Here is a 25649-nt window from a genome sequence, read left to right on the forward strand (position 1 = left end):
TCAATTTTCATTATTTGACATGCTAACCACCAGTTAAGTCAGAACCATTTGTTGAAAATTCTGTCTTTTTTCCACTGGATGATTTTAACTCCTTTGTCAAAGATCAAGTGACCATAGTTGTGTGGATTCATTTCTGGGTCTTCAATTCTATTCTATTGATCTACCTGCTTGTCACTGTATAAATACTATGAAGTTTTTATCACAATTTCTCTGTAGTACAGCTTGAGGTCAGGGATGATGATTCCACCAGAGGTTCTTTTATTTTGGGGAATACTTTTTGCTATCCTAGGTATTTTGTTATTCCAAATGATTTTTTCAAATATCTCTTTTTAACTCTGTGAAGAATTGTGTTGGAATTTTGCTGGGGATTCCATTAAATCTGTAGATTGCTTTTGGCAAGATGGTCATTTTTATTATATTAATCCTGCCAAACCATGAGCATGGGAGATCTTTCCATCTTCTGAGATCTTCTTCAATTTCTTTCTTCAGAGACCTGAAGTTCTTATCATCCAGATCTTTTACGTCCTTAGTTATTTTTCAGATCTTTCACTTTCTAAGTTAGAGTCACACCAATATATTTTACATTATATGTGACTATTGTGAAGGGTGTTGCTTCCCTAATTTCTTTCTCAGCCTGTTTATCCTTTGTTTAGAGAATGGCCCCTGACTTTTTTTTTTTTTTTTTTGTTTTTACACTTTTTTTTTTATATTTTTATTACATATTTTCCTCAATTACATTTCCAATACTATCCCAAAAGTCCCCCATAGCGCCCCCCGCTTCCCTACCCACCCATTCCCATTCTTTTGGCCCTGGCATTCCCCTATATTGGGGCATATAAAGTTTGCAAGTCCAATGGGCCTCTCTTTCCAGTGATGGCCGACTAGGCCATCTTTCGATACATATGCAGCTAGAGACAAGAGCTCCAGGGTTCTGGTTAGTACATCATGTTGTTCCAACAATAGGGTTGCAGATCCCTTTAGCTCCTTGGGTACTTTCTCTAGCTTCTCCATTGGGAGCCCTGTGATACATCCAATAGCTGACTGTGAACATCCACTCCTGTGTTTGCTAGGCCCCGGCATCATCTCACAAGAGACAGCTATATTTGGGTCCTTTCAGCAAGATCTTACTAGTGTATGCAATGGTGCCAGCGTTTAGAAGCTGATTATGGGACGGATCCCTGGATACAGCAGTCTCTAAATGGTCCATCCTTTCATCACAGCTACGAACTTTGTCTCTGTAACTCCTTCCCTGGGTGTTTTGTTCCCAATTCTAAGAAGGTGCACAATGTCCACACTTTGGTCTTCATTCTTCTTGAGTTTCATGCGTTTATCAAATTGTATCTTATATCTTGGGTATCCTAAGTTTTGGGCTAATATCCACTTATCAATGAATACATATTGTGTGAGATCTTTTGTGATTGTGTTACTTCACTCAAGATGATGCCCTCCAGGTCCATCCATTTGGCTAGGAATTTCATAAATTCATTCTTTTTAATGGCTGAGTAGTACTCCATTGTGTAAATGTACCATAATTTCTGTATCCATTCCTCTGTTGAGGGACATCTGGGTTCTTTCCAGCTTCTGGCTATTATAAATAGGGCTGCTATGAACATAGTGGAGCATGTGTCCTTTTTACCGGTTGGGACATCTTCTGGATATATGCCCAGGAGAGGTATTGCTGGATCCTCCGGTAGTACTATGTCCAATTTTCTGAGGAACCGCCAGACTGATTTCCAGAGTGGTTGTACAAGCTTGCAATCCCACCAACAATGGAGGAGTGTTCCACTTTCTCCACATCCTCGCCAGCATCTGCTGTCACCTGAATTTTTGATCTTAGCCATTCTGACTGGTGTGAGGTGGAATCTCAGGGTTGTTTTGATTTGCATTTCCCTGATGATTAAGGATGTTGAACATTTTTTCAGGTGCTTCTCTGCCATTCGGTATTCCTCAGGTGAGAATTCTTTGTTCAGTTCTGAGCCCCATTTTTTAATGGGGTTATTTGACTTTCTGGAGTCCACCTTCTTGAGTTCTTTATATATATTGGATATTAGTCCCTTATCTGATTTAGGATAGGTGAAGATCCTTTCCCAATCTGTTGGTGGTTTTTTTGTCTTATTGATGGTGTCTTTAGCCTTGCAGAAGCTTTGTAGTTTCATGAGGTCCCACTTGTCAATTCTCGATCTTACAGCACAAGCCATTACTGTTCTATTCAGGAATTTTTCCCCTGTGCCCATATCTTCAAGGCTTTTCCCCACTTTCTCCTCTATAAGTTTCAGTGTCTCTGGTTTTATGTGAAGTTCCTTGATCCACTTAGACTTGACCTTAGTACAAGGAGATAGGAATGGATCGATTCCCATTCTTCTACATGTTAACAACCAGTTGTGCCAGCACCATTTGTTGAAAATGCTGTCTTTCTTCCACTGGATGGTTTTAGCTCCCTTGTCGAAGATCAAGTGACCATAGGTGTGTGGATTCATTTCTGGGTCTTCAATTCTATTCCATTGGTCTATTTGTCTGTCACTATACCAGTACCATGCAGTTTTTATCACAATTGCTCTGTAGTAGAGCTTTAGGTCCAGCATGGTGATTCCACCAGAGGTTCTTTTATCCTTGAGGAGAGTTTTTGCTATCCTAGGTTTTTTGTTATTCCAGATGAATTTGCAGATTGCACTTTCTAATTCGTTGAAGAATTGATTTGGAATTTTGATGGGGATTGCATTGAATCTGTAGATTGCTTTTGGCAAGATAGCCATTTTTACAATGTTGATCCTGCCAATCCATGAGCATGGGAGATCTTTCCATCTTCTGAGATCTTCTATAATTTCTTTCTTCAGAGACTTGAAGTTTTTATTATACAGATCTTTCACTTCCTTAGTTAGAGTCACGCCAAGATATTTTATATTATTTGTGACTATTGAGAAGGGTGTTGTTTCCCTAATTTCTTTCTCAGCCTGTTTGTTCTTTGTGTAGAGAAAGGCCATTGATTTGTTTGAGTTAATTTTATATCCAGCTACTTCACCGAAGCTGTTTATCAGGCTTAGGAGTTCTCTGGTGGAATTTTTAGGGTCACTTATATATACTATCATATCATCTGCAAAAAGTGATATTTTGACTTCATCTTTTCCAATTTGTATCCCTTTGATCTCCTTTTGTTGTCGAATTGCTCTGGCTAGGACTTCAAGTACAATGTTGAATAGGTATGGAGAAAGTGGACAGCCTTGTCTAGTCCCTGATTTTAGAGGGATTGCTTCAAGCTTCTCACCATTTACTTTGATGTTGGCTACTGGTTTGCTGTAGATTGCTTTTATCATGTTTAGGTATGGGCCTTGAATTCCTGATCTTTCCAAGACTTTTATCATGAATGGGTGTTGGATCTTGTCAAATGCTTTTTCCGCATCTAAGGAGATGACCATGTGGTTTTTGTCTTTGAGTTTGTTTATATACTGGATTACATTGATGGATTTCCGTATATTGAACCATCCCTGCATCCCTGGGATGAAACCTACTTGGTCAGGATGGATGATTGTTTTGATGTGTTCTTGGATTCGGTTAGCAAGAACTTTATTGAGGATTTTTGCATCAATATTCATAAGGGATATTGGTCTGAAGTTTTCTATCTTTGTTGGGTCTTTTTGTGGTTTAGGTATCAGAGTAATTGTGGCTTCATAGAATGAGTTGGGTAGAGTACCTTCTGTTTCTATTTTGTGGAATAGTTTGTGAAGAACTGGGATTAGATCTTCTTTGAAGGTCTGATAGAACTCTGCACTAAACCCATCTGGTCCTGGGCATTTTTTAGTTGGGAGACTATTAATGACTGCTTCTATTTCTTTGGGGGATATAGGGCTGTTTAGATCATTAACCTGATCTTGATTCAGCTTTGGTACCTGGTATCTGTCTAGGAACTTGTCCATTTCATCCAGGTTCTCCAGTTTTGTTGAGTATAGCCTTTGGTAGAAGGATCTGATGGTGTTTTGGATGTCTTCAGGATCTGTTGTTATGTCTCCTTTTTCATTTCTGATTTTGTTAATTAGGATGCTTTCCCTGTGCCCTCTAGTGAGTCTGGCTAAGGGTTTATCTATCTTGTTGATTTTCTCAAAGAACCAGCTCCTTGATTGGTTGATTCTTTGAATAGTTTTTCTTGTTTCCACTTGGTTGATTTCACCCCTGAGTTTGATTATTTCCTGCCGTCTACTCCTCTTGGGTGAATTTGCTTCCTTTTGTTCTAGTGCTTTTAGGTGTGTTGTCAAGCTGCTAATGTGTGCTCTCTCTAGTTTCCTTTTGGAGGCACTCAGAGCTATGAGTTTTCCTCTTAAAAATGCTTTCATTGCGTCCCATAAGTTTGGGTATGTTGTGGCTTCATTTTCATTGAACTCTAAAAAGTCCTTAATTTCTTTCTTTATTCCTTCCTTGACCAAGGTATCATTGAGAAGAGTGTTGTTCAGTTTCCACGTGAAGGTTGGCTTTCTATTATTTATTTTGTTATTGAAGATCAGCCTTAGTCCATGGTGATCTGATAGGATGCATGGGACAATTTCAATATTTTTATATCTGTTGAGGCCTGTTTTGTGACCAATTATGTGGTCAATTTTGGAGAAGGTACCATGAGGTGCTGAGAAGAAGGTATATCCTTTTGTTTTAGGATAGAATGTTCTGTAGATATCTGCCAGATCCATTTGATTCATAATTTCTGTTAGTTTCACTGTGTCCCTGTTTAGTTTCTGTTTCCATGATCTGTCCATTGGTGAAAGTGGTGTGTTGAAGTCTCCCACTATTATTGTATGAGGTGCAATGTGTGCTTTGAGCTTTACTAAAGTTTCTTTAATGAATGTGGCTGCCTTTGTATTTGGAGCATAGATATTCAGGATTGATAGTTCCTCTTGGAGGATTTTACCTTTGATGTGTATGAAGTGTCCCTCCCTGTCTTTTTTAATGACTTTGGGTTGGAAGTCAATCTTATCAGATATTAGAATGGCTACTCCAGCTTGTTTCTTCATGCCATTTGCTTGGAAAATTGTTTTCCAGCCTTTCATTCTGAGGTAGTGTCTATCCTTTTCTCTGAGATGAGTTTCCTGTAAGCAGCAAAATGTTGGGTCTTGTTTGTGTAGCCAGTTTGTTAGTCTATGTCTTTTTATCGGGGAGTTGAGTCCATTGATATTAAGAGATATTAAGGAAAAGTAATTGTTGTTTTCTGTTATTTTTGATGTTAAAGTTGGCATTTTGTTCTTGTGGCTGTCTTCTTTTAGGTTTGTTGAGGGATTACCTTCTTGTTGTTTCTAGGGCGTGGTTCCTGTCCTTGTATTGGTTTTTTTCTGTTATTATCCTTTGAAGGGCTGGATTCGTGGAGAGATAATGTGTGAATTTGGTTTTGTCGTGGAATACTTTGGTTTCTCCATCTATGTTAATTGAGAGTTTGGCTGGGTATAGTAGCCTGGGCTGGAATTTGTGTTCTTTTAGTGTCTGTATAACATCCGTCCAGGATCTTCTGGCTTTCATAGTCTCTGGTGAAAAGTCTGGTGTAATTCTGATAGGCTTGCCTTTATATGTTACTTGGCCTTTTTCTCTTACTGCTTTTAGTATTCTATCTTTATTTAGAGCATTTGTTGCTCTGATTATTATGTGTCGGGAGGTATTTCTTTTCTGGTCCAGTCTATTTGGAGTTCTGTAGGCTTCTTGTATGTTCATGGGCATCTCTTTCTTTAGATTTGGGAAGTTTTCTTCTATAATTTTGTTGAAGATGTTTGCTGGTCCTTTGAGTTGAAAATCTTCATTCTCATCCACTCCTATTATCCGTAGGTTTGGTCTTCTCATTATGTCCTGTATTTCTTGGATGTTTTGAGTTAGGATCTTTTTGCATTTTACATTTTACTTGATTGTTGTGCCGATGTTCTCTATGGAATCTTCTGCACCTGAGATTCTCTCTTCCATCTCTTGTATTCTGTTGCTGATGCTCGTATCTATGGTTCCAGATTTCTTTCCTAGGGTTTCTATCTCCAGTGTTGCCTCATTTTGGGTTTTCTTTATTGTGTCTACTTCCCTTTTTAGGTCTAGTATGGTTTTGTTCATTTCCATCATCTGTTTGGATGTGTTTTCCTGTTTTTCTGTAAGGACTTCTACCTGTTTGATTATGTTATCATGTTTTTCTTTAAGGATTTGTAACTCTTTAGCAGTGTTCTCCTGCAATTCTTTAAGGGATTTTTGTGCTTCCTCTTTATTGTCTTCTGCCTTTTTATCAGTGTTCTCCTGCATTTCTTTAAGTGTGTTATTAAAGTCCTTCTTGAAGTCCTCTATCATCATCAGGAGATATGCTTTTAAATCCGTGTCTAGCTTTTCCGGTGTGTTGGGGTGCCCTGGACTGGGCGAAGTGGGGGTGCTGGGTTCTGATGATGGTGAGTGGTCTTGGTTCCTGTTAGTAAGATTATTACGTTTACCTTTCGCCATCTGGTAATCTCTGGGGTTAGTTGTTATCGTTGTCACTATTTAAAGATTGGAGCAGAAGCTGTGTTCCACTCACCAGCAGTCTCTAAATCCTGCGGCGGGGGTCGTGGGTAGCTGAAGGTACCCCGGTGCTGGTCCAGATGGAAGAGGCCTGTGGTCCTACTCAGGCCGTTTTTCTGCTTCCCTAACTAATGTAGTCTCTGGTCCCGCGTGCAATTGGATTGGAGCAGAAGCTGTGTTCCACTCTCCAGAAGTCTTAAGATCCTGTGGTGGGTGTTGTGGGTAGCTGGTGAGTGTCAGCTGACCCTGCGCCCCAGCTGCCCAGGTGCTTTTCTGACCGGAAGAGGGTTGTGGCCCTATGTAGGCCGGATTTCTCTCTCCCCAACCAGAGCAGTCTCAGGTCCCGCGTGATTGGACTGGAGCAGAAGCTGTGTTCCACTCACCAGCAGTCCCAAAATCCTGCGGCGGGGGTCTTGGGTAGCTGGCGGGTGTCAGGCAACCCTGCGCTCCCGCTACCCTGGCGCTGATCCGGCCGGGTGAGGCCTGTGGCCCTACTCAGGCCGGTTTCTGCTTCCCTAACTAATGCAGTCTCAGGTCCTGCGCAATTGGATTGGAGCAGAAGCTGTGTTCCACTCACCAGCAGTCCCAAAATCCTGCGGCGGGGGTCGTGGGTAGCTGGCGGGTGTCAGGCAACCCTGCGCTCCCGCTACCCTGGCGCTGATCCAGCCAGATGAGGCCTGTGGTCCTACTCAGGCCGGTTTCTGCTTCCCTAACTAATGCAGTCTCAGGTCCTGCGCAATTGGATTGGAGCAGAAGCTGTGCTCCACTCACCAGAAGTCTTAAGATCCTGTGGCGGGTGTTGTGGGTAGCTGGCGAGTGTCAGCAGACCCTGCGCCCCAGCTGCCCAGGTGTTTTTCTGACCGGAAGAGGGTTGTGGCCCTATGTAGGCCGGATTTCTCTCTCCCCAACCAGAGCAGTCTCAGGTCCCGCGTGATTGGACTGGAGCAGAAGCTGTGTTCCACTCACCAGCAGTCCCAAAATCCTGCGGCGGGGGTCGTGGGTAGCTGGCGGGTGTCAGGCAACCCTGCGCTCCCGCTACCCTGGCGCTGATCCGGCCGGGTGAGGCCTGTGGCCCTACTCAGGCCGGTTTCTGCTTCCCTAACTAATGCAGTCTCAGGTCCCGCGCAATTGGATTGGAGCAGAAGCTGTGTTCCACTCACCAGCAGTCCCAAAATCCTGAGGCGGGGGTCCTGGGTAGCTGGCGGGTGTCAGGCAACCCTGCGCTCCCGCTACCCTGGCGCTGATCCGGCCGGGTGAGGCCTGTGGCCCTACTCAGGCCGGTTTCTGCTTCCCTAACTAATGCAGTCTCAGGTCCTGCGCAATTGGATTGGAGCAGAAGCTGTGTTCCACTCACCAGCAGTCCCAAAATCCTGAGGCGGGGGGTCGTGGGTAGCTGGCGGGTGTCAGGCAACCCTGCGCTCCCGCTACCCTGGCGCTGATCCGGCCGGGTGAGGCCTGTGGCCCTACTCGGCCCCTGACTTTTTTTGAGCTAATTTTATATCCAGCTACTGCACTAAAGTTTTTATCAGGTTTAGGAGGTCTCTGGTGGAATTTTTACGTTCACTTATATAATATATTATCTGCAAATAGTGAAATTTTGACTTCTTCCTTTCCAATTTGTATCCCTTTCAGCTCCTTTTGTTATCTAATTACTGTGGCTAGGACTTTGAGTACTATATTGAATAGGTAGGGAGAGAGTAGACAGTCTTGTCTAGTCCTTGATTTTAGTAGGATTACTTCAAATTTCTCTCCATTTAGTTTGATGGTTGGTACTTGTTTGCTGTATATTGCTTTTATTATGTTTAGGTATGGGCCTTGAATTCCTGATATTTCCAAGACTTTTATCATGAAGGGGTGTTGTATTTTGGCCTTCAGTCTCTTGAGGGTTAAGTGCATCATTTCTGAATGAACACAGGCCCGGAAGTTCTCTCCTGTAAATGTGTTTTGAAGGCCTCATTTCAGCTGGTGTATGCTGCCTGTTTGGTGATCCTGTGTTTTAGAGATCTTGGAGGTCCAAATATTTTTTTAAAACTGTAAGATAAATACAAGTGCTCTATAGATACTCTACTATAAATAATTTGAGAGGTTTTTGGAACATTTTCAAATCTCAACAATATCAAAGTTTTCAGGCAAGAAGTCTTTTTATGTTGTGATTCTTAGCAAGAAGACAAAGCAAATAGATCTTATTCATGAATTAAAGGATATGACTTCCTCTTGGTTTCAAGAAGAATTTACACTACTAAATAGCCTTCACCCCAAATATACAAATGTCCTTAGGAGCTAAGGTTATAACAGACATGAGCAGAAACACAGATCATTGTGAATAACACAGTCATCCCTTACTCTACTCCAAAATTCAATGCTAGACCGACAAGATATTCTGAAGACAGAGCATTTGTCCCACTGGGTCATATTTGTGATGGGAGAACCTAGTATCTCAGGCTCTACAGGCAAAACAAAACAAAACAAAAACAGATAAAAATATTTCAAAGTCATATGTGGCCCCAGAAACAAGGGCAACAGATATCATAATTTCTCTCCTTTGTGGTTCCTAAATATGTTTTATGTAAATTTCATGCGGATATATATGTATAAGTGTGTATTTCTGAATGTGTTCCTTCGTGTATGTGGATACATGTGTATGTGCATATATGTATGTGGTGTTTATTTGTGTATACATGTGACTGTGTTTATCTATGTGTACATATGTATGTATGTGCATACACACTGACACATATGTGTGTGTGTTTAAGATAGAAAGAGGAGAAACAGAGAATAAGACGAAGAGAGAGGGGGGTGAGACTGGAAAGAAAAAATAACAAGATGTTGGGGTACATAGTGTGAAAGTGTATCTCTGTGTGTTCAGTTGTTAACTATGTAACAAGAAGAAAGCTACATGCATCTGGCAGAACTCTTGTATTTTGTAAATATTCATTTTTCCATACCTTCCTAAGGCAATCAAAAATGTATCTAATTGCCTGTAGCAAAGAGCTAAAACCCCATAGCCAGACAGGAAGTGGAAGGTCGAACTTCTGGGCAGAGAGAGGAATGCTAGAAGAAGAGACATGTGACAGATTCAGCCAATGGACACAGATGTGAACAGATGAACCAAAGCCAAGCACAAAGTTAGAGCTGGCCATGTAGAGAGACTTAGTACCAGGACTACTCAAGTTCGTGTAGCTGGGAGACTGCCCAGCAAAAATATTAAAAAGCCTCTGCATTAATATTTGTGTTGCTGGTAGGTCAACTATAGTTCCACTACAAGAAGACAAAAGGGAAATGGGTAAAGTTAATAGATATGGTCAAAATATATGTACTTGAAAGATATTCTGTTATGAAATTGTGTAAAATGTGTACATAATAAGAAAGAAGTTTAAGAAGCAGCAACATTGCACCAAGGACAAAGACACTTGCCACCAAGCTGAGTCTCAGAGTAAGACCTCAAAAGCTATTGGCAAAACCAGAATCAACTCCTAGTTATCTTCTGACCTCCACAAAAATAGCATTGCACATATTCATCTACATGTACACACACACACACACACACACACACACACACACACACACACAGAGAGAGAGAGAGAGAGAGAGAGAGAGAGAGAGAGAGAGAGATGCACATGTACATAAAGAGAACTAATTACATAAAAGGAATACAAATAAGAGAGTCAGAAAAGGAAAAGAATAGTCAGAAAAAGATGGATACCATTAAGGAAGTAAGAAAACCTCCTAGGAACTAGAAAATGCAAGAAACAATTTTTTTTCTACACACTCCTAATCAAAATAAAGTTTACCAACATCACTACATCAGCCCATAGGGTTTTACCTTGGATACAAGATTTATAGAACCATAAAAAGATAAATTCCTCATATTTAATCAACATAGTTTGTGGTAAATGGTTACAGAAGGAATAGAAAAATAACACTTTTTTTTCCTGCATTTTGGTACTTAGAGTTTTTATACCAAAAGACATAAGTTACATTGAACAGATACCTTTTTATTGGGTTCTGTAAACTTGTTTTTCAGGCATGCTAGGTCTCAGGCAGACGAGGGAAGTGGGCATGCCCAGGGCTGTGTGTGGTGTACACAGCTGTTTAAACTCTCAAGGAGGTTTGTGTAGGCGGCTGAAGCTCTGTGGGGGGAGAAAGCTTCCATGATTGTGCTGACAGTAATAAACTGCTAGGTCTTCAGCATGCACATTGCTAATAGTGAGAGTGAAGTCTGTCCCAGATCCACTTCCTGTGAATCGATCAGGGACCCAAGATTCTCTAATGGATGCCCCATAGATAAGCAGTTTAGGAGGCTGCTCTTGTTTCTGCTGGTACCAGGACAAGTAGTTCTTTTGGTTTACACTCCATAAAAGACTCTGACTGGACTTGCAGCTCATAGTGACCTTCTCTCCTGCTGTCACAGCCAGGGAGGATGGAGACTGGGTCATCACAATGTCCCCACAGGTATCTACAATAGTGAGTAGACAGTGAAAATGCATACATACACACAGATTATAATGACAGTTGAAAATTTTCATTTAAATGACCTTATAATGTCATAATGTCAGAAAATTATTTGCAAGAAATATTACACACTGGCAAAAACTGCAAATTCCTTATTACAAAGATGAAACTTTGAAAAGGTTTTAATACTTTAAATTTCTTACCAGATACCCAGAGCAGCAAGAACATGAGGACATGGGTCTGTGATTCCATCTTTCTCCCCCCTGCCTGACTGATGCAGTTCAGTCATAATGCAAAGGCCTGGTTTATAAATTCTGAGTAGCTAGGCTGGGCTGGAGGAACCCATGCAAAGTAGAAAGACAGTACAAAAGCAAATGCCTGGTCAGTGTCCGGGTGAGTGCTTGGAGTCAATCAACAGGCAAAAATGCCATCAGAGAGAGCATAAGAAGACACTGAAAGTGTTTGTCTTTCTCATCTCCAACATCAGTTTACTGTGAAATCTAATAGGTTTGGGTTAAAATATAAGACATATTTAAATCAGGTGACTTTTGTAGAAATTTTAAGAAAGCTATCTTAGATTGACAATTCTAGGTAAGAGATGCTGAGAAAAATCAGAAGAATACAAGGAGGAAGCAGAGTAAGAAAAATGTCCTATAAAAGATAATAATAAATAGGAAGGGAAAGAGGAGAGTCCACATATATTGAAGCTAAATTTGTTCATTCTCTCCCATTTCCAAATTCACTCTTATAATGAGAACATGAACAGTGCCTCAGACATTTGGGCCCCAACTTCCAAAATAAACGTGGGAAAAAGATGCAAATAGAAGCCCATATTAGCTCTGTGGAAATGCTGGGGAAATGTTTCCTAGAATCAGTGAAGCATTAATCTCAAAGGCACACCCAACAGAAACTAACAATCATGTTTCTCACAACTTCAGGGAGCTTAAAGAGGGTTATCAGTTAGGAAATGGTGCATAAAACAAACCCGGTTTCTTCACCTCATCATGCCTGGACACCAGCACTACCAAAAGGGACTATTCCACAGAGGTATATTCTAGAGAAATCTAGAAATTAGCAGGATTAAAACTGGCTAAATATGGTCTTGCTCACACTTCAAAAATTCTCCAGAAGGGGGCACAGCCACTCTAAATCAAGTAATGAGTGAGACAAGTAGACCACAACATCAGAGATTGTTCATATCTAAAGGGAAAAAATATGTTTGATTGTGAAGGAAAATCAATAGCAATAACAGAGATGAAATAACCACCTGAATTCAGGTTAGTGAATTATGAGAGTATATATGAGATGAATCATAAATACAGTATTATGTGTAGAGTACAAGAAACAGAAAAGTAAACAAAATATCACAACAGAGTGAGATTCATATCTGTATCCCTGATCTGGAGAGCCAGAAGCAGGAGATCCATGAGGTCATGGCCAGCTTTGGGAACATAAATTCTAGGCCAGTTTAATCTGTGCGTGGGGGTCAGATTTCCAGATATATATCATTAATCAACTGACTACAAGACACCTCATGGCATTTGATATCCAAAGTGAATTATTTGTCTGATTTTAATGTACTAACATTAAACCAGAATATTATTGAAATGAAATATGCATTTAATCAACATGCATTTTTCTTCTATTTTGTACTAAATATATAATTTTATACAGCAACTTTCCAGGTATAAAAGATTAAATGATTTGTGATAAGCATGTTCAGATCTCATTTATAAACCACTAACATACCAATATAACAGAGAGACAGTTTGTGGATTAAGAAAGCCCCCCAATTAGCTAAAGGGGTTTGAAACCACATAGGAAGAACAATATCAAACCACTAGATCCCCCCAGAGCCCCAGGGACTAAACCACCAAGTAAAGTTTACACATGGAGTGACCCATGGCTCTAGCCGCATATGTAGCAGAGAATGGCCTTGTTGGGCATCAATGGGAGGAGGAGCAATTGGTCCTGTGAAGGCTATGAGCACTCACATAGAAGCAGGCGGAGGGGTATGGGATAGGGGGTTTCCGAGGGGATCGATTACATTTGAACTTTAAATAAATATAATATCTAATAAAAAAACAAAAAAAGAAAGGTCTAGTCTTTGGTGTTGGCAGGCCTGATAATCCCTCAGGCATTCAGGGATACAGGTAAATTTGGTAAAATCTCCTGATGGCAGCAGGCCACTGGGATTGCAAGTAAAGCTGGTTGTCCTGAATGGCAGCAGGCTTCCAGGGATATAGGCAGAGCTGGTCATCACTGATGACTTCAGGCTTCTGGATGTCCTGTTTGCAACAGGCCTCCAGGGATGGCAACAAAGCTGGTAGTCCATGATGGCTGCAGGCCTCTGGGATTGCTGGTAGAGGTATGGACCAGAAGATGAAACAAAGAGGACAGGGCTGACCTCACAGTTGTTGCGCTTGCTGGAGAAGAGGGCAGGTGACTGGCACATGAGAAGCTCACCTGGATGTCCTGGGTGTCAGCAGGACTCCAGGGAAGCAGGCAGAGCTGTGGGCTAGGACATGAAGTACAGAGGGGATAGCAGGAACTCACTGCTGGGTTTTTCTGGAAAGGCCAACAGGCAGGAAATGGGTTTAGGAGTTTCACTTGGTGGTCCTTGATGGCTGTAGGACTCCATTTTTGCAGGTGGCTGTGTGGACCTGGAGATCGAGCATAGCAGGGAAAGTAATCACATCATAGCTGCTAGGAATACTGGAGAACCCAGCAGACAGGAGATGGGGACTAGAATAGGGGGTGGAGGGGAGCCTAGCATAACTGTTTTCTAAGAGTCTCCACCCATCATCTGACCAAAACAAATGCAGAGACCTACATCCAAACATCAGAGTTCAAGGAGTCTTTTGAACGAGTTAGGAGAAGGACTGAGAGACCCAGAGAGGATGGGAACTCCTTTAGAAGACCAATAGACTCGAATAACCTGGGCCCTTGGGGCGGGGGGGGGGGGTCCCAGAGACTGAATAACCAACCAAACCATATTAATGGGCTGAATCTAGAGCCTTCCCAACCATCCCTCACACATATGTAGCAGATGTGCAGCTTGGTATTCATGTGAGTCCCCCAACAACTGGAACAACACTCTCCCTGATTCTGTTGCCTGACTGTGAAACTTGTTCCCCTAACTAGCCTGCCTTGACTGGGCTCAGTGGGAGAGTATGTGACTTGATGTGCCATAGTGGATTGGTACCCAGCCTGTACTGGGGACCTCCCCTTTTTCAGAGGAAAAAGGGAGGGGTATATGGAGGAAGAGCTGAGTAAGATGGACACTGCGAGGAAAGCAGTCTGCGATTGGAATGTAAATTGAATTAGTTAATTAGTTAGTTAACTAACAAAATAGTTTCCAAAATAAACCGAAGAATATACCAGATGAGCAAGAATCACCATCAGTTTCTAAAACAAATTGTGAAGATCTTTGCTAAACTTTTCTTTTTATTAGGTATTTTCTTCATCTACATTTCCAATGCTATCCCAAAAGTCCCCCATACCCTCCCCCCCACTCCCCTACCCATCCACTCTCACTTCTTAGCCCTGTGTTCCCCTGTACTAAGGCATATAAAGTTTGCAAGACCAAGGGGCCTTTCTTTCCAATGATGGCCGACTAGGCCATCTTCTGATACATATGCAGCTAGAAACACGAGCTCTGGGGGGTACTGGTTAATTCATATTGTTGTTCCACCTATAGGGTTGTAGACCCCTTTAGCTCCTTGGGTATTTTCTCTAGCTCCTCCATTGGGGTCTCTGTGATCCATCCAATAGCTGACTGTGAGCTTCCACTTCTGTGTTTGCTAGGCCCCGGCATAGCCTCACAATAGACAGCTATATCAGGATCCTTTCAGCAAAATCTTGCTTTGTGACAGCTGCGGTGAGCACAGACCATGCTCTCATTTCATTTACTAATGCTCATTCAAATTCAACAGATGGAGACAGGGGTCTGACAAATACAAAGATGCCTGCAGTTAAATATGGGCTTATCACAGAATATAAAGAGAGAGCATAGGAGCTTGGAGGTAAAATTTACATGTTCTTTTGTGTATAATCACAAAAGCCTGACGACCTTATTTACTGCTTTTCCCACAAATATGGTCTCCACAATATGTCCTGGTGCATTTGATTCCTTGGGCTGTCGTTTAAAATGCACTACAAACCAGCTGACTCAAAATAACACAGATGAACTTCCTCCAGCCTTTGGAGCCAGGAAGTCTGAAGTTGATTATCTTGAGTTCCTGGGACATGGCAGCCTCTTCCATGGATCCACCATGCCTGGAGGCCTAGGTAAATTCAGTGTTAGGTGCAAAATATACTGAGTCAATACCAGGTTAACTAGGCTTTGTTGTTGAATCACATATCTTTTATTCTCGAGAAGAATCGCTGTGGCTACCCAATATCTGTGACAGAAAATATAGATATAAGAGGACTTTATAATTCAGATAAAGTATTAACATATTACATTTGGTAAGACACACAAGATAGATTACACTTGGAACTGCAGTGCTTCGATGCTGAAACATGGAAATTTCCATGGGTTAAGGGCAGCTTGGGCTACATGCTACCACAATCTCTGTTAGTTCACATGTGCATCATTCTTGTTGTGTCTGAAAGACACTGTTTCCTTGTTATCATCCATCCCCTCTGGCTCTCATAATCATTCCATCTCCTCTTCCTCAAAGATCCCTGGGCTCTCAGGGAGGTATTTGATGACAACATTCCATTTAAACCTGAATGTTCCAAGGTCTCTCATTCTCTATATAGTGTCCATTTGTAAGTCTCTGTATTAGGAGGAAGCTCCTCTAATGGTGGCTGGGCAGGACACTGATCTATGGGTATAGCAGAATATCATTAGGAGTCATTTACTTCCTGTGTTCCTTTAGCAGAACATTAGCATCTGGGTTTCCCCTAGGTCTATAGCCTATCTGCTCTCAGGTTCTTGGCTATTAGAGCAATGTCATAAATGGGCTGTGTCTCATGAGTGGCTCTTACATCTGTACATTGAAGTTGGTTATTCTCCCCATCTTTCAGGTCACAGTTTACAGGTAGATTGGTAGATATCCTTCTGGTAGAATGCAGAGTATCTTTCAGTAGCATGAACACTAGTCAGTAGGAGTGAAGGTTGTAGTTAGACACCAAATCAATTTCTCACATATAGAGGCAGGACCATTAAAATAACACCTGGCTTCTCAATAGAGACTGTAAAAAAAATGAACGTACTGTAACCACAGATTCAAGCCAAGTTTCTATATTCAAGAAACCTATAAATAAAAATAAACAGAGATGTTTCTGCCCGGCCCTTCCTGCTAGGAAAGACTCTTGGCTGGTCTTCTCCAGTAAAGACACCATACCCTGATCCATCCTAGAGAACCCACTGTACTCAGAGCAGTTAGGAAAAATTCCTGCTCCCCTTCCAGAGACTCAGAGCTGCTGCTGGGAGCCCAGTAGACTCAGGACACATCATTCAACAAAACCCCTGCCCTTTTGAAAACCACTCTCCTTCTGTCCCTTAGGTCCCCTGCGCCTGGTCCTTTCTACTGGGGCAGATTCTTGGTTGGACTGCTCCAGTGGAGACACCATATCCTGATCCATCCCAGAGAACCTGATGCACTCAGAGCAGTTGAGAAGCCACTGCACTCAGAGTGGTTGGGGACCCACTGTACTCAGAGCATTAGAGGACTTGCTACACTCAGAGAAGTTGGGGATCAGCTGCACTCAGAGCAGTTGGACCTAGAACAAAAAGAAGCAAACTCATCCAAGAGGAGTAGAAGGCAGGAAAGAGTCAAACTCAGGGCTGAAATCAACCCAATAGAATCAAAGAAAAGAATACAAAGAATCAATAAAACCAAAAGCTGGTTCTCTGAGAGAATCAACAAGATAGATAAACCCCTAGCCAAACTAACTAAAGGGCCAAGAGGCAGTATCCAAATTAACAAAATCAGAAATGAAAAGGGAGACATAACAACAGAAATAGAGGAAATTCAAAAAAATCATCAGATCGTACTCAACAAAACTGGAAAATCTAGATGAAATATTTTTTTAGACAGATACCATATGCCAAAGTTAAATCAAGAGCTAGTAAACCATCTAAACAGACCCAACTAAACTATCTAAACCTTCTAACCAAAAAATCTGAATGTTTTTATGCACATTATTATAAATTACCAAATGGTGATAGTGTTCCAGCTATATATGTGAAACTGAGTATGAATCAGAACTTATATTTAAAATCTCATTTGAAATTTATCTATGTATGTACTGAGTTTTGAGCATTTAGCCCCTCTTACCTTATGTTCCTTTCCATTCTCCCTGGTGAAGCCTTCTCAATATATCCTATTCTAATTTGTATTTGTTTCTTTTGTGTTCTGAGTTTAATTATGATTGTTTCATAAGTATTAATTACCTTCTGAAAAATGATTATACCACTTAAGGAAATGACCCAGTCTAATTCCAGGCACTCATTAGTTACTAACAGACCTTCCAGGAGGGATAAGAACACATGTTTGGTGAAGAGTCAAATATTGTTCAAGTAAATGTGGTTGCAGTTTGCTCATAGGTGCAATGGCCATGTTATATCCAGAAGACACTATTTCACTCCCCATAATATCTGTATCTAATGTTCTTTCTACTTCCATGATGACCTCTTATCTATGGGGAGTGAGATATCTTCTTTATAGAAGACCACTCCACAGTCAAATATTCTCTGCACTTTGACCAATTGTAGGCCTTTTTCTTTAACCACTATCTAGAGCAGAAAGAGGATCCTAGGATGAATACTTATAGTATCATTTGATTGTTTTAAGTACAAGGCTTTAGAAAGCAGTTTGATGCCATGCTCATTCTGAAAACAAAACCAATAACAGACAGACAGAGTAATGGTAGGTCCTCCCTTATGGCCCGTAACCATAATAACCAAAGACTCAGGAAATGGTGTTCAGTTCTAGGCATTACAATTAGTATCATTGTGTTTATTTAAAATAAAGATGAGGAAAACATCTTAAAATTCATCTGGAGCAGAAATGAAACAGTTTGTTCATCTTTTTGTGTGTCAACACAACATTGGCTAAAATATATTCTGTAAAATCAGGAACTCATTGTGACCATTGTGCCAGCAGTTCTCATTGCATTTTTACCCCTTTTCATTAAACTAGCACCTTTACATATATTTGTATATGTGTGTATATGCATATACACAAATATGCATATATGTATATATGTACATAGAGAAATTGAGTGGTGTCTAACTGCAATGTTTACTCCTATTGGCTAGTGTTCATGGTACTGAAAGGTATTCTGCCTTCTACCTCAGGGGTATCTACCAAGTTAGTATAAATCCTGTGACTTGAGTGATTGTGACAGTAACGAACTTCAATATATGATTTTAAGTTCCATACCATGAGATTCCTCCCATGCCTGACATTCTTCTGCTAGCCAAGAACCTAAGACCAGATAGTCCATGGACCTTGGGAAAACTATTGTATCCCCAGATACTATTGTTCTGCCTAAGGAACACAGGAAGTAAATGACTCCTAATGACATCCTGCAGTGTCCTGCTCAGCCATCATTAGAGGAGCTTCTTCCTGCGTGGATGTGAAGAAATACAGAGACTCACAAGTGGACAAGGCATACAGAATGAGGGACCTTGGAACACTCAGGTTTAAAAGGAATGTCTTCGTCAAACACATTCCTGAGAGTTCAAGGATCTTTAAGGAAGAGGAGATGGAATGATTGTTAGAGCCAGAGGTGATGAATGATAGCAAGCAAACAGTGTCTTCCAGACACAACAGGAATGGTGCTCACGTGAACTAACAGAGATTGTGGTAGCATGTAGAGGTCCAGCACAGGTCTAAGTTAAATGGGGTCCTTGTGGTAAGAGGAGGAAATAGACAAGAGCTTTCCTCCCTAACCAAGAAACTATTGCCAAGCAGCAACCACTCCCAAAGAGGAAATTAGTTTTCTTCAGTGTCATCTCTCTGCAGCTGTACACACCTCTGAGTGGTATTTTTGTTGATATTTTTGGCTTATATTCCTTATTTTAGCATTTTTTACATTACTGGTGTTCATTTATATGTTAAGGTTTCTGATTTTGTGTTTTATGTTTATTGTGTTTCTCTTGCTTTTACTTTCTTTAATGCATTTATATGTGGAATATATATATATATATATATATATACACTCTGGTCTTTTTTCTAAAGAGAGAGAGAAAGAAGGCATGGAAATGGAAGTGAATTGTTGGAATGGGAAGGTGAGAAGGTTGTGAGAGGAGCTGAAGAAAAGAAACCATGATCAGAAAATAGTGTATGAACAATTTATTTTCACTTAAAAGGAATCAATGTTAACTTCACATTCATGAGATATTTCTGCATAACACATAAATAAATGTTTATACAATATCTATGTATTTATATCATATGTATAATGAAGAATTTTTTGAAGATGTAAATTTTTTAATTCTTTCTATGTGTATGTGTTTGTGTGTATGCTAAATATGTGTGGGTTACTTACTTCATGGGCCATTAGAGGGCACTGGTTCCTTTGGAACTGGAGTTAGTGGTGGTGGTGAGGCTCCAGATATGGGAGCTGAGAAACAAATGGATTCCTATGCAAGAGCAGCAGGTGCTAGTAATCACTGAGACATCTAAATCATATTTTTAAAAAAGCAGTAATTCAGAATGAACTAGTTTTATTTGTTTATTTATAAATATGGAATCTTTTAATGTATCACAGGCTAGCTTAAATCTTGCTTAGTAGCCCAAGCTGCCTTGAATCCATGGAAATTTTTATGTGTCAGCATCTTATGTGCTGCAATTCCAAGTGAACCCTACCTTGTATATCTTACCCAAAACAATATTATGTTAATGTTTTAGACGAAGTATAGAAAATCCTTCCATGTCTACTATTTCCTGTCACTGATACTGGGTAGCCACAAACATTCATCCAGAGAGTAAAAGATACGTGATTCAATAGCCAAGTTCAGCCTTGTATTGACTCAGGATATTTTGCATTTCAGACTGACTGACTTTCCCTAGGCCTCCAGGCATGGTGGATTTATGGAAGAGGCTGCTGTGTCCCAGGAGCTTAAGATAATCAACTTCTGACTTCCTGGCTCCAAAGGCTGGAGGAAGTTCATCTGTGTTATTTTGAGTCAGTTGAATTGTAGTGCATTTTAAACGACAGCCCAAGGAATCAAATGCACCAGGACATATTGTGGAGACCATATTTGTGGGAGAAGCAGTAAATAAGGTCATTAGGCTTTTATGATTATACACAAAAGAACATGGAAATTTTACCTCCCAAGCCCCTATGCTCTCTCCTTATATTCTGTGATAAGCCCATGTTTAACTACAGTCATCTTTGTATTTCTCAGACCCCCACCTCCATCTGTCCAATCTGAATGAGCAGCAATAAAAGACATGAGAGCACAGTCTGAGCTCACTGGGCTGTCACAAAGTGAAGTATAAGGTTTAGCGAGAATTGAAATCATATGACAACTTATCAGACACTGATGGGGATTGTTGTTCATTTGGTATATTCTTCAGTTTGATATTGGAAAATATTTTGTTCATTCATTCATTCATTAATTCAACTTACATCCCAATCACAGCCCCCTTCTCCTCCCAGTCTCCCCTTTAGACAGTTTCCTACCTCATATACTCCTCCATTCTCCTCTGAGAAAGGGGAAGTCCCCATCATACCAACCCACTCTGGCACATTAACTCACTTCAGAACTGGGCACATCCTTTCCCACTGAGGCCAGACAAGTCAGTCCAGTTAGAGGAAGAGAGTCCACAGTCAGGCAACAGACTCAGGGAGAGTTCTTGCTCCAGTTATTGGGGGATTCACTTGAATACCAAGCTTCACATCTGCTATGTGCAGTGAATAGTAGGAAGGTGCTAGGTTCAGCCCATGAATGCTATTTGGTTTGCTGTTCAGTCTCTGGGAGTCCCTCAAGGACCCAGGTTAGTTGGCTCTGTGTCATATGGAGTCTCTGTCTCCTCTGGGTCCCCCAATCCTTCCCCTCTTTCACAAGATTCCTTGAACATTGTCTCTTCATCTGTTTTGACCAGTGTGGGGTGGAGCCTCTCAGAGAACAATTATGCTAGGTTCCCCTCCACCCCCTATTTCCCTCCCATCCCTGGCCTGCTGTGTCCTCCAGCATGTCCAGCAGCAGTGAGGTTGATCTTTTCTTGCTGCACTCCATCTTCTGATCCACATAGAGGCCTGCAATCCTGGAGGCCTGCAGCCATGAGGGATCAACAGGTGAGATTCCCAATCCAATTCCCTTCCTGCTGGCCCTTCCAGGAAAACACAGCAGGGAATTGCTCCTATACTGTCTACTCTCTATGTCCTGAGGCACAGCTCTGCCTGCTTCCCTGGAGTCCTGCTACCATCCAGTACCTGCCCTCTCCTCCAGCAAGCCCAGTAGCTGTGAGGTTTGCCCTGTCCTCTATGACCTATCTCTACTGGTCCACACCTCTATTGGCAATCCTGGAGGCCTGCTGAAACCTGGGACATCCAGAGACCTGTAGCTATCAGTGACTACCTGAAGCCATCAGTGACTACCAGCTCTGCCTGTATCCCTGGAAGCCTGCTGCCACTCAGGACAAACAACTCTCCTTGCAGTCTCAGTAGCCTGCTTCCATCAGGAGATTACCAGCTTTATCTGTATCCCTGGAGCCCTGCTGCCCTCGGGGACATCCAGGTCTGCCAACACCAGAGATTCTGAACTTTCTAAATCTACAAATCGTCTCTCTGTTATGTTGGTATGCTAGCAGTTTATAAGTGAGATCTGAACATGCTTATCACAATTAATTTAATGTTTTATATGTGAAAATTGCTGTATAAAATTATATACTTAATGAAAAATAGAAGAAAAATGGATACTGACTAAATGCATATTTAATTTCAATAATATTCTGGATTAATGTTAGCATGTTAATATCAGAATAATTAACTTTGGATAATGAGTTATTTGTAGTTAGTTGATTAATGATATACATCTGGAAATTGTCTCCACACATAGATTAGACTGTCCTAAGAACTTATGTATCTTAGGATGGCTGTAATCTTATATTTTGCTTCTATCTCTCCAGTTTTGGAATACAGATATGAATCTCACTCGTTATCATGATGTTTATTTTACTTTTCTGTTTCTTGTACTTTACACATAATTCTGTATTTATGATTCATCTCATATATGCTTTTGTAATTCACTAACCTGAATTCAGTTGGTTACTTCATGTCTGTTATTGCAACTGATCTTCCTTCACACTCAAACATTTTCCCCCCCTTTGCATGTGAACAATCTCTGATGTTGTGGTCTGCTGGTCTCTGTAAATTCATTATGTGATTTATTGTGGCTGTGTCCCATTCTGAGGAATTTTTGAAGAGTGAGCAAGACCATATTTCGACAGTTTTAATCCTGCTAATTTCAAGACTTCTCCTGAACATGCCTTTGTGGAATAAACTTTTTTGGTACTGATGATGTCCAGGCATGATGAGTAGATGAAAACTGATTTGTTTTATTCCCTGCCATTTTCTCAAAGTGAGAACCCTCTTTAAGTTCCCTGAAGCTGTGGGAAACATGATTGTTAGTTTCTGTTGGGTTTGCCTTTACTTTGAGATTAAATCTTCTCTGATCCTATGCTTAAACTAATGTCCCCAAGGATTTCCACAGAGCTAATCTGGGCTTTTTCTTGCATCTCTGTCCCATGTTTATTTTGGAAGTTGGGGCCCAAATATCTGAGGCACTGTCCATGTTCTCCTTATAAGATTAGATATGAGGATGAGAGACAATGGACAAATTTAGCTTCATTTTTTAAAATTTTTTCTTTCCCTTCCTATCCATTACTATTTTTTTCCATGTTCATAATTTAAAATTTAATTCCATAGACAATTCTTAAGCATATAATACATAATTAACAAATGTACTCACCATGCTCTAGTTGAGTCTAGAAAATATCCATCTTATCCTCTTAATGGTTATACCTTTACAAATATCTATTTGAATGCACTACCACTCTAAGCACCTTGGTAACCAACATTCTGCTAAATGAGCTGACTTCATAGAAACAGACAAGAATGCTGAATAAATCTGAAGTGCTTCTTGCAGTATTTTAGATGGTCAAACCTTATAATGTGTAATTGTTAAAACTAATTTTTTCATATTGTATTTTTGTACCTTAACTTGTAATGTTACCCCTTTGGGTAACATTTTCATAGCAGCATCTTCTCTATGTTTGTCTTAGTGTAGCTAAAGGTTTGCAAAATTTAAAATTATAATTAAAAAATAAACCTCGGTATTTTTAACTTTCTAATGGTTCCATGGTATGTTTTTGATATTTGTTATTTTCTCTCTTTAGATCTTTCTTTCTTTTTTTAATTTTTAATATTTTTTATTACGTATTTTCCTCAATTACATTTCCAATGCTATCCAAAAAGTCCCCCATACCTTTCCCCCCACTTCCCTACCCACCCATTCCCATTTTTTTGGCCCTGGCATTCCCCTGTACTGGGGCATGTGTGTCCAATGGGCCTCTCTTTCCAGTGATGGCCGACTAGGCCATCTTTTGATACATATGCAGCTAGAGACAAGAGCTCCGGGGTACTGGTTAGTTCATAATGTTGTTCCACCTATAGGGTTGCAGATCCCTTTAGCTCCTTGGGTACTTTCTCTAGCTCCTCCATTGGGAGCCCTGTGATCCATCCACTAGCTGACTGTGAGCATCCACTTCTGTGTTTGCTAGGCCCCGGCATAGTCTCACAAGAGACAGCTATATCTGGGTCCTTTCAGCAAAATCTTGCTAGTGTATGCAATGGTGTCAGTGTTTGGAAGCTGATTATGGGGTGGATCCCTGGATATGGCAGTCTCTAGATGGTCCATCCTTTCGTCACAGCTCCAAACTTTGTCTCTGTAACTCCTTCCATGGGTGTTTTGTTCCCAATTCTAAGGAGGGGCACAGTGTCCACACTTTGGTCTTCATTCTTGAGTTTCATGCGTTTAGCAAATTGTATCTTATATCTTGAGTATCCCAAGTTTTGGTCTAATATCCACTTATCAGTGAGTACATATTGTGTGAGTTCCCTTGTGATTGTGTTACCTCACTCAGGATGATGCCGTCCAGGTCCATCCATTTGGCTAGGAATTTCATATTTTTATAGGACATTTTTCTTGCTCTGTTTCTTCCCTGTATTCTTGTGATTTTTTTTCTTAGCATATCTTATCATGTTTTCTAGAATGGTTATCTGAGATAGCTCCTAAAGTTTAAAGAAAAGTCACCTGATTTAAATATATCTTGGATTTTAACCAAACCTTTAAGATGACATAGTGGATTTCTGTTCGTGATGAGGAAGCCAATCACTTTCAGTGTTTTCTTCTGCTTTCTCTGATGACATTTTTGCCTGTTGATTGACACCAGGTACCCACTCACACATTGCCCATGCATTTGCTTTTTATTTACTGTCTGCTTTGCATGGGTTCCTCTAGCCCAGCCCAGCTGCTCAGAATTTATAAACTAGGCCTTTGCATTGTGACTGTTCTGCATCAGAAAGGCAGGGGGATCAAGATGGAATCACAGACTCAGGTCTTCCTGTCCCTGCTGCTCTGGGTATCTGGTAAGAAATTTAAAGTATTAAAATCTTCAAAGTTTCATATTTGTAATAAACAATTTATGATATGTGCCAGTGTCTATTTTCACTGTCTATTTATTATTTCAGGTACCTGTGGGAACATTATGATGACACAGTCTCCATCATCTCTGGCTGTGTCTGCAGGAGAAAAGGTCACTATGAACTGTAAGGCCAGTCAAAGTGTTTTATACAGTTCAAACCAGAAGAACTACTTGGCCTGGTACCAGCAGAAACCAGGGCAGTCTCCTAAACTGCTGATCTACTGGGCATCCACTAGGGAATCTGGGGTCCCTGATCGCTTCATAGGCAGTGGATCTGGGACAGATTTCACTCTTACCATCAGCAGTGTGCAAGCTGAAGACCTGGCAGTTTATTACTGTCATCAATACCTCTCCTTGCACAATGCTTCAGCCTCCTACAAAAACCTCCTTGAGGCTCTCACCAACTGCCTGCATTAAATAGACCTTGACGTACACACTTCCCCTTCTGAGAGCTGCTATGCCTGACTAACAGATGCAAAGTTTGGTTGTAAATTTATGAACAAATGGCCTTTTTGAAACCTTTGAATAGGGAGGCCTTTATAGGAAAGGAAATAAAGTCATCTGTGTTTTCTTTTAACTTCTTATGCTCAAATTCTGGGTACTGAATGTGATAAATTTATTATTTTGTATTCTTCAGTGCAAAATTCCAAGGGCTAAACTGAAAGCCTGGCAGCCTATATTCCAACCGGAATATACAGGAGAGAACTTGGAATTTGCTTTTCTCAGCTGTGAGAAGTCTTCCTTACTCTTGAACCCTGGTATTTTCCCTCCAGTTCTCTTTTTGGCTATCTTTATTTGCATATTTATGTTGATTTCCATAAAAATATAGTAAAGATTATATCATACATGTTGACAATCTTCATCCCCCTTGTTTCTTCTTTCTGTCACACTCTTTTTCTCCAACTAATGTACTTTCAACTGCTAGTCTTCCATCTATGTTCATGTGACATATACACTTGCCCATTCACATTCATACACACACATATACATGCATACACACAGAGTTTATGTGTCTATAAAAAATGAGGA

At 40.7% G+C, this 25649-nt stretch overlaps 2 pseudogenes across 1 annotated transcript; one reads left to right on the forward strand and one right to left on the reverse strand.

The window, feature by feature from the left end:
- Positions 1 to 10524: 10524 nt before the first annotated feature.
- LOC110287665 (immunoglobulin kappa variable 4-1 pseudogene) lies at positions 10525 to 11293 on the reverse strand (annotated as a pseudogene).
- A 13129-nt stretch (positions 11294 to 24422) lies between these two features.
- Positions 24423 to 25041, forward strand: LOC110287667 (immunoglobulin kappa variable 4-1-like; annotated as a pseudogene). Its single transcript, XR_015047703.1, has 2 exons — positions 24423 to 24564; positions 24667 to 25041. The product of XR_015047703.1 is annotated as an immunoglobulin kappa variable 4-1-like (transcript).
- Positions 25042 to 25649: the final 608 nt, after the last annotated feature.

This window comes from Mus caroli, unplaced genomic scaffold (assembly GCF_978045245.1).
Source record: "Mus caroli unplaced genomic scaffold, Mus_caroli_1 scaffold_7, whole genome shotgun sequence".
Taxonomy (NCBI): Eukaryota; Metazoa; Chordata; class Mammalia; order Rodentia; family Muridae; genus Mus; species Mus caroli.